Below are 16464 nucleotides of genomic sequence, written 5' to 3' on the forward strand. Positions count from 1 at the left end.
TTTGGGACAAATTTGAGAGACTCTAGCTGGATCCAAATGACATTCGTACGTTTTAACATTATTTGGTCAGGCTATATGGAGAGTTTGAGCATGTAAAGGGCTACGTCACCCTGAATATTATATTTGGACTAGATTAAAAGACAGAGACAATCAAAGTCAGGTATCTCATAGTATACACCTCTTTACCATACAACATCATCGTGGGGTTACCCCCCTCAACCTGTTAGGGGTCGTCCTGCCAACCTTGTATTTAACCATGAAATATCTACTACCTAATTGGCATGCTAGTGTAGTCAAAGGGAATCAAGAGACCACCCAGTAATCTTACTAGAGCAACCTCGAAATGAGAAGAGCATGGATGTGAAGGTGAGAAAAACAAGAAAGGGGGGGTTTGAATTGTTTGAAAAATAAGCGCTTTTCCAAAATGAAAATCACACAATGATTTTATACTGGTTCGCTTATAACACAAAGCTACTCCAGTCCACCCGGCCAAGGTGATTTCGCCTTCAACAAGGACTTAATCCACTAATCTTGAAAGATTACAAACAACCCCTAAGAGAGAAGAAAATCTCTTAGTCCTCTCAAGTCTACAGACTACAAAGAGTCACTTGAGGAAATCAAATAAAAATAGATACAAGATATGTAATCTAGAGTGCTTCTAGTTAAGCAAGTATTACAAACTTAAGAACAGATTTTTCACTTAATAAGCAAAAGCTTAGTGAAATTCCTTGAGAATAAAGATGATTTTCTTGAGCGTGAAACAATTCAGTATAGTTTTGGCTAGTTGATTTCTTGCTTACTGAAAGTTGATTTCTTCTCTATTTATATAGGAGTTGAAGTAGTGTTGAAATAGAGTTGAAGTAGAGTTAAATCTGGTGGATAATGAGATGTAATTACGCCATTCCATAAATAGCTTCTGCAGGAGACTTTTTCTTTTAGAAGTGACTACTTACCACAAGTAGTATCTTCTCTCTTGGAAGAGGAGATTAACGTCTCTTTCTAATTGAGGAAATCCATTTGCAGAACTTTAACTTGGCTTAAACGTTACTTCATCATGATTAACAATTCTGATTAGAATCTTCGTGTATCTGGGAATCTGGCTTCTGATGTTATCTCTTGAAAGTTCAGATGGCGCTGATAACTTCAGAGTTTACAGAAGGCGTTTGTTCAGAGTCAGAGCTTCTAGACTTTACTTCATGTTCAGATGCTTCTGATACTTTGCAGTTTTGTCCAGAGTCAGAGCTACTTGAAACGAGATTCCACTTTAGATGCTTCTGATACTTGATAATTTGTATCTGATCTTGTTGTGCATCTGATGACATCATCAGATTTATTTCTTCTTTCTTTAGAACCCTGCACACTTAGAAACTTTTCGTTAGGGTGCCATTTTTGGTTTCATCCTTTGTTATCATCAAAATCAAGGAATCTGTTGTAGAACAATTTTTGTTCTTACAATCTCCCCCTTTTTGATGATGACAAAACAACTTAAAATAGCAGATGAAACATGAATAAAATAAGATCAGATAGACAGAAGCTCCCCCTGAGTTAGCGCTAGGGAGTTTAGAAGTTCTTACCAGAGCTTTCCAAGTAATTAGGTTTCTGAAAGTTTTCTGTAAATGCTTAAATTTTATGTTAGATAAAATTATTTAAACAATTGTTGCAGAGTGCTTTAAGGTTTTAGACATAATTTTCATCAGAGCTATTTAATAATTTCTCCCCCTTTTTGTCAGAATCAAAAAGGTAGATAAAAAAAAATAAAAAGACAATAAAGAGAAAAACATTTCATTAATCAAAGAGGCACAGAGGCAAACAGCAGTCAAAACATCAGACTCAAAGAAGAATATCAGAGCTAAAAAGAAGACAGAAGCAAAATCATTAGGCAAGCAAATAAAATAAATCCTAAGTGCCTAAGGGTTTGGAGGTTGAGGAAGTCTCTGAAGCAACATGGCAAACATGTTCTGGATGTTTTCATTCAAAGCATCTTGCTTGTCCATCCTGGCCCGGAGCTCATTCTGATCTTGCTTGATCTCTTTCTGATCTTGCTTGATCTCTTTCAGAGTGTTAAGAATCAACGGGATCGCAGAAGAGGACTCCCCCTGAGTCAGAGCCTGCTGAGCTTCAGCTTCAGCAGCAGCTTGGGCTTCTGCATCCGCCTGAGTCTTGGCTTCAGCTTCCTGAATCCTTAGAAGTTCTGCTTCCTTTGTCAGTCGTTCTTCTTCTAACCTCTTTGCTTCTTCTTCAGCTTCTTTAGCCAATCTTTCCTCCTCTAATCTTCTGGCCTCAGCTTCTCTAGCCAGTCTCTCTTGGAGTCTTTCCTCAGAGTCTCTGATGTAGCCATTTCTGACTTGTTCAGAGATACTCTTCAGCCTATAAGACTCAGAGGTCATCCAACTAATGACTCTGTTCCAGTGTGTCCTAACAGATTTAGGATCATCACTAACTTCAGAGTTTTTAGCCAGAGACTTGATCTTCTGGACTGAAGCTTCTGCAACCTGTAAAATGGCCTCCTCAAGGGTAGGTATGGTAAGTTCAGGTTCAGGTTCAGGTGAATGAGGTGGAGAGTTTTGAGGGCTGAGATTTAGAGAGGGAGGTTCAGTTTGTTGAGGTTCAGATTCTGCTTGAAGTTCAGAATCTGGGGATGAAGCATAGAGTGGGTTTACATCTAAGGGTTCGGATTCTGGTTCTGGGACAGCGGGAAGGATTGGTGGGGTGATATAAGGATCAGATGGTCGAATTACAGATGGTTGGGTTTCAGAGGGTGTGGTGGTTGTTTGTTGTGGAAGAGAAGTTTGGAGGGTGGAGGTTACTTCAGATTGATTTTGAGTTTGTGGGGCGTATTTTCTAGCATAAATTTCAGCTATTGTTGGGGATTTTGGGTCAGAAGGTTCTGTGGATGATGATGAAGAAACACTAAAGTATGGGGGTGTTTCTGGTCCGGAGGATGAGGAAGAGCTGTGGTGATATAGTTGATTAGGGTCAGAGGTTGTTGTGAAATTACGAGCAACTTTTAGAACAGGTGGAGGTTGAGAGGTTCTGATGGTTGAAGGAGGGATTTCAGAGGTTGTAAATAAGGGAGGTGTTGGGAGAGGAGTAGAAGAGGCCATCATAGGTATTACAGAAGTAACAGGAGGAATAGACTTACCAGAAGAAGAGATTTTCAGAGGAGCTGGAGCTTTGGTTCCAGAAGATTCTCCAAGTCTGGGTTTCTTTGCCTTCCTTGCTTCCTCAGCTATCTTCTTCTCAGAAAGACCTCTTTTGTATCTGACCAAATCTTCTTCTGAATCCAAAAGGTCTTCAATTCTGAAATCAGAAATATCAATACCTTCATCCAGCAGACGCTGAAGGTAGATAGCAATGGCATCTCTAGGTTCATTCTTGAAGAACCTTTCAAGGCCATGAGGCATCTTCCTCTGATCTTTTAGAGCTTCCCAGGACACATCCATAGTGGGCTTGACTCTAATCTCTTTGATGATTCCCATGCTCTTCAGGTTTTTGGCATTCAGAGGCCTTCCAGTTTCTATAGCCAGATCATCCATCAGCTTGGCCTTTTCCAGCTGGTCAACCAATCCATGCTCAATGAAGACATCAGAAAGCAGTCTTCCCAGAGGGATGTAAGATCTTGGCTTCAAGCTGTTTCTGGAGTCTTTGACAGAATCCCTTAGATATTTGAAAAGAAGAACAGGGAGATTGATCTTGATACCTTTCTGAATGCAATATAAATGAGTTTCTGATCAGCATTAATATAATCAGAGGAGTTGGAGGTTGGGCGATGGTGAATGGTTCCCAGAATTATTTTCAGCCAAACTCGGAGGTTCTGATGAAGCTCCTTGTTCTTAGAGGGGTTTCCTTCAACATTAGGTTTGAAGATTGTTGGGTTGATAACCTCAGTGATGCGCTTAGACCTTGGAGGAATGTTGTAAATCCTTTTTCCTCCAGTAGTCTCCATGTTCAACAAGGAAGCAATTGATGCTTCAGTGATGACAATCTTCACTCCCAGAACAAAAGAAACAATGAACTGGTCATCTGCATCAGCATGTCTCCAAAATTCCTTGACAAGAAGAGGGTAAATGGGACCATAAAGCCTGTTGAAGTAGTTCTCCCAACCTTGCTTGTGAAGATCTTCAGTAAGATCAACACCGTTTCTTCTCAAGTTCTCAAAATCAACCAGCGATTCACACAGTACATCCAAATTTTCAAAGGAGGTTGCAAGATGAATGTGGCGTTCACGTTCCAAAATGTGAGGTTCTTGATAAACAGGGGTTGTGGTAACGCCTGTAACAGTGGGTGTTTGAGTGTTTGAGGTTTGGGGATTAGAACTGGCTTCCATCTGTTGGGAGAAGTTAAAAACTTCTTGCTCTTGAGCATTCATGAAGAAGATTGATGAAGAAGATGAAGAACTGAAAGAGTTGCAGAGAAAACTTCGAGAGAGGGTTTAGGGTTTTAGAGTGAGTGAGAGTGATAAGTGTGTGAAATGTGAGAAAAGTGTTTATATACCTAAGTAAAAACGCATGCAAAACGACGCCTCAGAAAGCGTTAGACACAAAACTCAAAATGGCACGCTTGGGGGGAAAAATGATTACAGCTCATAAATGAATGTCTAATCCCACAGTTTGCACACTGCTCGAGGAAAACTCAAACGTCTGCCTTTTTGAATTTCTTGACAGCTGTCTAGAAGTTCTAAGGTTTGACGCTCAGAGTTCCACGTGTTGATGTATCTGATCTTCAGGAATACCAAGAGATTGGTTCTGAAGATTTCTAACTCAGATATCTTCTTAACAATGTAGAAGTATCAGAGTCAGAGGCAGAATCATATTTGTTTTTATCAGAATCTTATTTTATATTTTTCAGAGCCATACTTCATTCAGGACAATTTTTAATGTTCAGATTTTTTAAGATGAAAAGAAATCTATCTTCAGCTAGAGGCTTAGTAAAGATATCTGCCCATTGATGTTCTGTATCAATGAACTTCAGCGTTACTATTCCTTTCTGAACATAGTCTCTAATAAAATGATGTTTAATTTCTATGTGTTTGGCTCTGGAATGTAAAATAGGATTCTTACTCAAACAAATAGCAGCAGTATTATCACAAAAGATAGGAATGTTACTCTCAAAGATTTGAAGATCTTCTAGCTGATGTTTCATCCAGAGCATCTGAGTTGTGCACAGTGATGCTGAGATATATTCTGCTTCTGCAGTTGATAGAGCGATAGTTGACTGTCTTTTGCTAGCCCAGGAGATCAAATTGTTTCCCAGAAGCTGGCAATTTCCAGATGTGCTTTTTCGTTCTATTCTATCTCCTGCATAATCTGCATCACAATAACCAGAAAGCCTATACTCTGATGTTTTCTCATACATCAGGCCCAGGTTAGGAGTTCCTTTCAGATACTTAAGAATTCTCTTAACAGCTGTTAAATGAGATTCTCTAGGATCTGATTGGAATCTGGCACAAAGACAGACGCTAAAGAGAATATCAGGACGAGTAGCAGTCAGATAGAGAAGAGAGCCTATCATACCTCGATAGAGTTTCTGACAAACCTTGTTGCTTACCTCTTCCTTTTCCAGAATGCAAGTTGGGTGCATAGGAGTTTTTGCAGAGTTGCATTCAGTCATGTCAAACTTCTTCAGAACGTCTTTAATGTACTTGCTTTGATGAATGTATGTGACTTCTGGAGTTTGATTAATTTGAATTCCCAGAAAGAACTTTAGTTCTTGCATTAAACTCATTTCAAATTCTGCCTGCATTAACTTAGAAAATTCTTGGCAAACAGAGATATTAGCAGAACCAAAAATAATATCATCAACATAAATTTGGCATATCATGAGATCATTTTCATGATTTTTACAGAAGAGTGTAGAATCAACTTTCCCTCTGATAAAATTTTGTTCCAGAAGAAAATTGCTTAGACGTTCATACCAAGCTCTGGGGGCTTGTTTTAGTCCATATAAAGATTTTTTAAGTTTGAAAACATGTTCTGGAAAGTTTGAATTTTCAAAACCTGGAGGTTGATTTACATACACTTCTTCTGAAATATAACCATTTAGAAATGCACTCTTGACATCCATTTGGTATAATTTGATAGAGTGATTAATAGCAAAAGATACAAGAAGACGAATAGATTCTAACCTTGCGACTGGAGCAAAAGTTTCATTATAATCAATACCTTCTTGTTGACTATAACCTTGAGCTACCAGTCGTGCTTTGTTTCTGACAACTTCTCCTTTCTCGTTCAGCTTGTTTCTGAAAACCCATCTGGTTCCAATGACATGAGTGCCTCTGGGTTTAGGAACGAGATCCCAGACATCATTCTTGGAGAATTGATCTAACTCTTCTTGCATAGCTGCCACCCAATCGTTATCTTGAAGAGCTTCATCACAGGACGTAGGCTCAATCAGAGACACTAGTCCCAGAGGAATATCTTCAGAAGTTCTGAAAGTAGATCTGGTTCTAACAGGTTCATCTTTGTTTCCCAAAATCAAATCTTCAGATACGTTAATACGACTTTTAACTTTCCTTGGAATGTCTGGAGATTTAATTTCTTCAGAGTCTGGAGTGACAGTTGCTTCTGGAGTTTTCTCAGATTCTACCAGAGTGATCTCTAAATCTGCAAACTTTTCAACTAGCTTTGACTTTTCAGGGTCAAGCTTATCATCAAATCTAACATGAATTGATTCCTCCACAATTTTGGTTTCTGTGTTGTATACTCTATAGCCTTTAGAGCGTTCTGAGTATCCTAACATAATACCTTTCTGTGCTTTGGAATCAAACTTGTTTAGATGTTCTTTAGTATTTAATATAAAACAAATGCATCCAAAAGGATGAAAATATGAAATGTTGGGTTTTCTTCCCTTACACAGTTCATAGGGAGTCTTTTCCAGAATAGGTCTAATAGAGATTCTATTCTGAATGTAACACGCTGTATTTACAGCTTCTGCCCAAAAGTGCTTTGCTACATTTGTTTCATTGGTCATGGTTCTGGCCATTTCTTGGAGTGTCCTATTCTTCCTCTCTACAACTCCATTTTGTTGTGGAGTTCTAGGGCAGGAGAAATCATGGGATATTCCATTAGAATCAAATAGTTCTTCAAAATCTTTATTTTCAAATTCTCCACCATGATCACTTCTGACTCTAACAATTTTAGAGTCAAATTCTTTTTGCACTTTAGAATAGAAACTGGTGAATACAGAGTGAGACTCACTCTTGTGCTTTAGGAATTTTACCCATGTCCAGCGGCTGTAATCATCAACGATTACTAGTCCATACTTCTTTCCATTGACTGATGCTGTTTTCACATGACCAAATAAGTCAATGTGAAGAAGCTCCAGAGGCTTAGAGGTAGAAACAACATTTTTCTTTTTAAAAGATGTTTTTGAAAACTTTCCTTTCTGGCAAGCTTCACACAGAGCATCTGAAGAAAACTTCAGTTTAGGCAGACCTCTGACTAACTCAAGTTTAGTTAGCTGAGAAAGTTTTCTCATGCTAATGTGGCCTAAGCGTCTATGCCATACCCATTGCTCTTCGTGAACTGACATTAAACATTTAACATTTTGATCTTTTAAATCAGAAAGATTTATTTTATAAATGTTGTTTTTCCTCTTGCCTGTGAAAAGGACAGAGCCATCGTTCTGACTAATGGCTTTACACGTTTTTTGATTAAAGATTACATCATAACCGTTATCACTTAATTGACTTATGGATAACAAATTATGCATTAATCCTTCTACATAAAGAACATCAGATATAGAGGGAAGGGTACCATTACCAATAGTTCCGGAGCCTCTGATCCTTCCTTTCTGATCTCCTCCGAAGCCTACAAATCCAGCGTCTTTAAGTTCCAGGCTTTGGAACATAGACTTTCTTCCCGTCATATGTCGCGAGCATCCAGAGTCCAGGTACCATGACTGGTGTCTGAACTTTGCTGCATAGGATATCTGCAACATAGATAATCTTATCTTTCGGTACCCAGAATCTCTTGGGTCCTTTTAGATTAGTCTTCCCAGAGTTTCTTATAACTTTGGGTCTTCTAGCATTCTTAAATTTTTGTTCTTGTGTGTGTGTGTAATGATATGAAAACGGAGATTTAAGCTGGTTACTGGTAGAGGTTTTATTTTCCTCAGAATCATACCCAATTCCCCTTTTATTATTCTGACTTACTCCATAAATCATGGATGCCATAATACTCCTATCTATCCCATTCTTCAGAAATTGTTGAAAGGCTTCTTCATATTTATAAATAATTTCATTTGAAGTTTGTGGTGCTTGAGACAACGTTTCTTCTAATTCTAAGCTTTTTGTTTTAGCTCCATCTCTTTCTATCGTTAGAGATCTGATAGTATCATCTCGTGCTAGAATTGTTGTCTCAAGTCTACTACATACTTCAGATTTTGCTTTAAGAAGGCCTTTAATGTCTTTAACTTTTTGTTTTAATTTCTGAAGAGAGGTAAGAGTTTCTGATAAACATGATTCTAAGTCAGATCTAGAAAGTTCAGAAAATACCTCTTCAGATTCTTCATCTGAGCTGCTGGATGTGGTAGCCATAAGAGCTACGTTGGCCTGTTCATCAGAGTCAGATTCTGATGATTCGGATTCACTATCGTCCCAGGTGGCCATTAATCCCTTCTTTGTTCTGAAGGTATTTTTCTTGAAGCTTTCTTTCTTAGAGTTATCTTTCTTCAGCTTGGGGCATTCATTTCTGTAATGACCTGTTTCTTTACATTCAAAACAGGTAATATCTTTGTTAGGTTTACCTTTTGAAGTTGACTCTGATCGATCCCCTCTGGGTCTTGATCTTCTGAAGTTGTTGTTGTTCCTCCTTTTCCAGAGTTGCTTGACTCTTCTGGTTAGTAGGGACAGTTCTTCTTCATCATCAGAGTCTTCAGATTCAGAGTCATCAGTGTCTGCAGTTTCTGCTTGAAGGGCTTTGGTTCTGTCTGACTTCCGTCTTTCAGGTCTGGACTTCAGCGCCACTGACTTGTTCCTTTTCTGAGGCTCATCCTCCTCTAGTTCTATCTCATGGCTTCTGAGAGAACTAACAAGTTCTTCAAGGCTGATATTGTTCAGATCCTTTGATAACTTCAGAGCAGTAACCATTGGTCTCCATTTCTTTGGCAGACTTCTGACAATCTTCTTAACATGATCTGCAGTCGTGTATCCTTTGTCTAGCACTTTAAGACCTGCAATAAGAGTTTGGAATCTGGAAAACATAGCTTCTATAGCTTCGTCATCTTCCATCTTGAAGGCTTCATATTTCTGGATCAGCGCCAGAGCCTTCGTCTCCTTGACTTGGGAGTTTCCTTCATGGGTCATCTTCAGAGAGTCAAGTATATCTTTAGCCGTCTCTCTGTTGGTGATCTTTTCGTATTCGTTGTATGATATAGCATTTAGAAGTATTGTTCTGGCCTTGTGGTGATTTTTGAAATCACGTTTCTGATCTTCTGACATTTTGCTTCTGGGAACTTCAGCTCCATTTGAGACTGGAGGTTTGTATCCATCTGTGACAATGTCCCAGAGGTCAGCATCATAACCCAGAAAGAAACTTTCGATTCTGTCTTTCCAGTAATCAAATTTTTCTCCATCAAAAACAGGAGGTTTAGCATTGTAAGAATCTCTTTCATTTGAGTGAGCCATTTGTTTTTCTCGCACTGGATCTCTCTACACGGTTAAGTGTTTGATTTGAAAATCAATAACAGAGTCGGAGCTCTGATACCAATTGAAGGTGAGAAAAACAAGAAAGGGGGGGTTTGAATTGTTTGAAAAATAAGCGCTTTTCCAAAATGAAAATCACACAATGATTTTATACTGGTTCGCTTATAACACAAAGCTACTCCAGTCCACCCGGCCAAGGTGATTTCGCCTTCAACAAGGACTTAATCCACTAATCTTGAAAGATTACAAACAACCCCTAAGAGAGAAGAAAATCTCTTAGTCCTCTCAAGTCTACAGACTACAAAGAGTCACTTGAGGAAATCAAATAAAAATAGATACAAGATATGTAATCTAGAGTGCTTCTAGTTAAGCAAGTATTACAAACTTAAGAACAGATTTTTCACTTAATAAGCAAAAGCTTAGTGAAATTCCTTGAGAATAAAGATGATTTTCTTGAGCGTGAAACAATTCAGTATAGTTTTGGCTAGTTGATTTCTTGCTTACTGAAAGTTGATTTCTTCTCTATTTATATAGGAGTTGAAGTAGTGTTGAAATAGAGTTGAAGTAGAGTTAAATCTGGTGGATAATGAGATGTAATTACGCCATTCCATAAATAGCTTCTGCAGGAGACTTTTTCTTTTAGAAGTGACTACTTACCACAAGTAGTATCTTCTCTCTTGGAAGAGGAGATTAACGTCTCTTTCTAATTGAGGAAATCCATTTGCAGAACTTTAACTTGGCTTAAACGTTACTTCATCATGATTAACAATTCTGATTAGAATCTTCGTGTATCTGGGAATCTGGCTTCTGATGTTATCTCTTGAAAGTTCAGATGGCGCTGATAACTTCAGAGTTTACAGAAGGCATTTGTTCAGAGTCAGAGCTTCTAGACTTTACTTCATGTTCAGATGCTTCTGATACTTTGCAGTTTTGTCCAGAGTCAGAGCTACTTGAAACGAGATTCCACTTTAGATGCTTCTGATACTTGATAATTTGTATCTGATCTTGTTGTGCATCTGATGACATCATCAAATTTATTTCTTCTTTCTTTAGAACCCTGCACACTTAGAAACTTTTCGTTAGGGTGCCATTTTTGGTTTCATCCTTTGTTATCATCAAAATCAAGGAATCTGTTGTAGAACAATTTTTGTTCTTACAGGATGGTCGTAACTGTCATTCAACAACCAGCCTGAGAAGAAAAGGTTGACCCCCATAGAGGATCTAAAGGAGATATAAATTGGGCCATGATACTTTCAAGTCACCAAACTGGCCACCTCCCTATTAGAGGTGGAAGAAGAAGAGATGGTCTCCCTACTGAGAAGAAACGTCAACGTGTTTGCCTGGACATCCACTTATATTTCAGGTACTAACACAAGGGTGGTTTGTCATCGCCTCACCATCGACTCCATAGTGAAACTTGTGTCTTAGAGAAAGCATAAAATGGGCAAGAAGAAATGGGCGGAGATTGTTAGACGATAGTATCGATCTAGAAAGGGGATTGAATAGATCACATATTTAAAATTTTGGTGCTTTTTTTTAAATTGTTTTTAAAGGTTGCGAAATCTCCCTAGACCACGATCATCTAAACGATCTGTTACTGGAAAGATCGGATATGCGTGAAACCTAATGGAATGACTAAGATAAAGCTAATCAACAACAATCTTAATCAATCGATCAAATACACAAATCCTTGATATAGCTACCACCAGTGATGAATTAAAACAATGAGAAAATAATCAAAATATCGATAAACTTGTGTGAAGTTAATTTTAGCAAACACTTGGTGTGCACGCTACACCAGGTCTTAATTTCACTAGAATTGATTGTGCAGAAATTTCCTTAGTTACAACCAAAGTGATTGCAACAATTTATCAAACAGATTTAATGCACAACAATTAAGCGAGATGAAGTTACCAATTAGTTTCACACAAGATTCAATTTATGCAGAAATTAAAGAGTTAGAGAAAGAGAGAACAACATCAAATTTGTTTAGGCAGTTCCCCTTTCGTCCTGGCTTCGGGTACGTCTGCCCCAAATTCTAAAACTAGAATTGAGATATTTATTATCAATTTCAAAGTTTATACAAGATAAGAAATAATCACCACCAAGCAAACCTAAGTGTTGTTGTAGATCCTATTCACTTCTCTCCCATTTATTCGAGTTGAACTAAGTGCTTCAAACATTCCGAACTAACCTCTGATTGTAGCTGCCTTATTGCAAGAACTCCAAGTTCTCCAAAACTCTAGCTCGACTGATTTGATCGCGACAAGCTTGAACCCAAACCTTTCTTCACAATCCTCCGGTTATCGTTACTCGTTCGAATGAACCCACCGTTCTTCAAACCTTTCACTCGGTTGAATCTTTGAAGAAAAGATTTGTGGAGAAAAAAAAACCAAATCTTTGAGGAAAAAAACCCTAAGATTTTATTCAAGAAAAACCCACTAAAAACCTCTACCCAAACCAAGATACACAATACTATTTGGACGTTATCACCACAACAATGCACTATGATCAACAAAAAATGTTATGTGTAGTTTTTGAAACATGCAATGAAGAATGAAGATGAAGAGGAACTTTAGTGTATACCTTTCACTTTTCTTGTTGAAAAAATGAAAATGAGAATCAATAATATATATATATATATATATATATAATATATATATATATATAATATATATATATATATATATATATAATATATATATATATATATATATATATATATATATATATATATATATATATATATATTATATATATATATATATATATATATATATATATATATATATATATATATATATATATATATATATATATATATATATATATATATATATATATATATGATGTATGGACCAAGTGAAAAACACAACAAAACTTTTAGCAAAAATACACAATAGAAAAATGAGTGAAATCAGCGACCACTCGACCTGTTCACACTGGGGACTCGACCTGTTCAGACCCGCAGCAGCATAATTCAAATAAAACAGGTTATGAGTCGACCGCAACAGGGCGATGAGCCGACTCATCTTATTTTTCCATAAATGAGTCGACCTATGACTCAACCTGATCAGACCTGTGAGTTACAAAGAAAATGACATGCATGAATGAGTCTACCGCTCCAAAGCGTGAGTCGACTCAAAGATTTTAAATGGTCAAAAATAAGTTTTTAAGATGTATTTTGGTCAATCCAAAACATTCTCTTATGGACCTAAGGTGCCAGCAATGATCAAGTGCAATATTGACATATATGAGATACTCCTATATGCATAGACACATTGAATTGATACTTTGAGCATATTAAGGAATGAATGCACTCTACGATATGATGACACCGTCCAAAGTACACAATATGAGCTATTAAAAGGTTTGACATCATTAAAACAAGGACTAAGAACCTTTTCCCTCACATACTCCCCATTTTTGATGATGGCACACAATGGCGCAATCTTTCATATATTGCGTACTTTGATAGACATCCTCCCTCTGATTTTATACATTCCTTTGAAAAATAATTTACTATCATAATCATAAGTTGTGTTTCCATTGCTTCTCCCCCTTTGACAACATCAAAAAGAGACAAGGACAAGGTCAACCGGAATTAAAATATATTCATAAGCATGTAACTAGTCACTTTGCAACAGATTAACATCAATAACCATTCACATAAAATAAAGTTAATGTAAGAAATATAATCATAAATAAGACACGGAACTAGAAAAATAAATTTAATACACTACATAGCCAAATTTGTTCAACATAAGTTCCAAGACAAATAAACTACAAATAATAACATGCAAACATGAAATGAAACAATGGTTCTAATGATGAATGCGTGTTAAATATGATTCCTAAGCAAGTTTACACATATTTCAAACATAGAAATGGATTAAGTTTAGACCAAAACATAAAATAAACATCAAGAAAGTGAACTATATAGAACAAGTACATACATATATAAATGATCAAGATAGTTCAAATAGATAGGAACAATATTATCTCCAATGACGATAAATGATGAATGCCCTCACATAGCTCGCACTTATCAATGTGTTTAATCAAAGAACAGACAAGTATAGATATAGAGCAAGCATCATATATAAATTTAAAAATGATCCGAGATATCGAGAACACCAAGTTCCCTACGGATGTGGAAGAAAGGTTCTGTCGCAAGTGGTTTTGTGAAAATATCGGCAAGTTGATTTTTGCTATCAACGTGCTCGAAAATGACATCACCTTTCTCAACATGATCCCTAAGGAAGTAATGCCGAATTTCAATATGTTTAGTGCGTGAATGTAGTATAGGATTTTTGGTTAGATTAATGGTGCTTGAATTGTCACACAAAATGGGAATACGTTCAAGTTGAACATTAAAGTCGAGTAATTGTTGTTTGAGCCAAAAGATTTGGGCACAACAACTACCGGTTGCAACGTATTTCGCCCCAGTTGTTGACAAAGCAATGGAAACTTGATTTTTGATGTGCCAACTCACTAAGGAATTTGAATAAAAATGATAAGTATCACTAGTACTTTTCCTATCCGATTTGCAACCAGTAGAGTCGGAATCAGAGTAGCCAACCAAAGAACAATCACTTCCCTTAGAAAACCAAAGCCCATACTTTGAAGTACCACAGAGGTATCTAAGTATGCGTTTGACGGCCTTTAAGTGTGATTCTTTGGTACATGATTGATACCTATCACACATACATACACTAAACATAATATCTAGACGAGATGTGGTAAGATAGAGGATGGAACCTATCATACCTAGTTGTACCCTAAAATTTGCCCTCCCTTTTTCCTAATTATTCATCCTACCACTTGGTTAGGAGATCACTTGCATACATTCATAATTCATCCACATGCATCATTCATTATGGATTCAAAAAGCTTGGGCTTGTGAAGCTAGGGTTTGTGTAGATATCAAGTCTCAAAAACCTGGTCTGACTATATCATCAAGCATAGGGATGTGAAACCCTAATTGTGATGGTAAAGGCTTGAATTCAACAAGGATTTGCCCAGACAACCCCCTAGGGTCTTCAAACCATAATTCTTCAAGAGAGTGATCTCATGGAGCTTCCCTAGGTCTTGTTTTGGTCCTCAAAACCCTAATGCAAGCTCAAACACTGGAAGACTGATGGTTGGAGCTTATGGCTTGATTCAAGAAACTTGCTTGAGGGATAAGCCTCATGGAAGCCCTAATCAAGGAGATGGTGAATCAGATGGACTTAGTGGCCTGACTGTGCATCCATGACCCCCAATCTTCACCTATTATCAATGTACTTGGTTTAACCTTACTATAGTCTCCTATAGGCAATGGTCTTAGTCTCAAGGTCATAGTGTTGTTCATGTGATTGTTGGTACACCTATAGCCTTGGTCATCCAATCAACCAAGCTTCTTGTGTCACATGCCAATTGCAAATCATGCCCATTTGTTTATGAATGTTTCATTCAAACCCTAATCTTATTCCCTCAGTTCATGGCCTTGTTAATATATATTACCAGTCAAGTCATGTTCTTTTCAAAGTCAAGCATTCAAGTCATAAAATAAATCAATTGTAAAACCAATTTCAAACCATTTGTCAATCCATTTCAATCAATTTCACATCATTCTAAGCCATCACATTTGATTTTACATGAAAAGTTACAAGTCTTGACAATTTTGACCAATTATTGACTTTGGTCAACCGTTGACTTTTTGGTCAACTTTGACCAAAGTCAACCCAAAGTTCAAAAACCCTAAAATTACCCATAACCATCAATTCAATGTCCATTTACAAAGAAAATTGAATTTTAACCATTTGTTGACTTTGGTCAATAGTTGACTTTTTGGTCAACTTTGACCAAAGTCAACTCTCACTTGCTCTTGATCATCCAAACTTGACCCAGCCTTTTGCTTTGTTGTGTCATCCAATCTTCATGCTTGGTGGTGCTTTCTCTTGATTGCTTCAATTACAAGTAAATGACTTTGTGCACACCATGTTTAGTTTGATATTTTGAATCACTAACCATTGGCCTTGGTCTGTCCCAAACCAGTTCCAAAGAGCTCTCTAATAGCATAACATTGTCTCTTGCTTACCCTTCATTGCTCTAGCCTAAGATAACACACCAAGCCAAGGAAATGCATGACTTAACCATTGGAGAATCCATGGTACAATAATTTTGGCCCTGCTGCTGCAGCAATCCATTCAACATCTTGCAGCACACCATTACCTTGCCTTGGACCCTGCAGTGGATAACAACCACCAAGCCTCACTTGAACCAAAACCTGAGTGGTAACATGTTGCATAAGTGCACCTGTGAACCAACACCAATCACCAAGAATCCAAGTGAAATCATATCCAAGCAATGAGGTTGCCAAGAAAAACCTGCCACCAGTCGCAATCATCATGCAAAAGTACCACAATCACATGACACTTACATAACCATTGGAACATACTCACACATGCATTGGGCCTGGAATTCATGATGATGGAAAAGGCACATGAAAGCTGCAGCAAAGGAACCATCCCTGCAGAAATAAGACCAACATAAAGCATCAATGCATAATGACCAACCTACTGTGAGCACAAGTCAAGCCATGAGGAAATGCACTTTTCTCGTTATTGGATGATGTAGGTTCATCAGTTGAATCAAAGCCTTACAAACCAGTCATAACCTGCTACAAAAAATGACAACCATGGTCCTCAATACCTGCTGCCTATTGCTATAATAGCGATATGCTACAACATGAAGCCCACCTACCAAATGCAGAACAACATTGATGCAAGCCACTGAACACAAACTCATGTCATGCAGCACGAATGAAAAACTCAGCT

The sequence above is a fragment of the Lathyrus oleraceus genome, chromosome 5 (assembly GCF_024323335.1).
Source record: "Lathyrus oleraceus cultivar Zhongwan6 chromosome 5, CAAS_Psat_ZW6_1.0, whole genome shotgun sequence".
In the NCBI taxonomy this organism is placed as follows: Eukaryota; Viridiplantae; Streptophyta; class Magnoliopsida; order Fabales; family Fabaceae; genus Lathyrus; species Lathyrus oleraceus.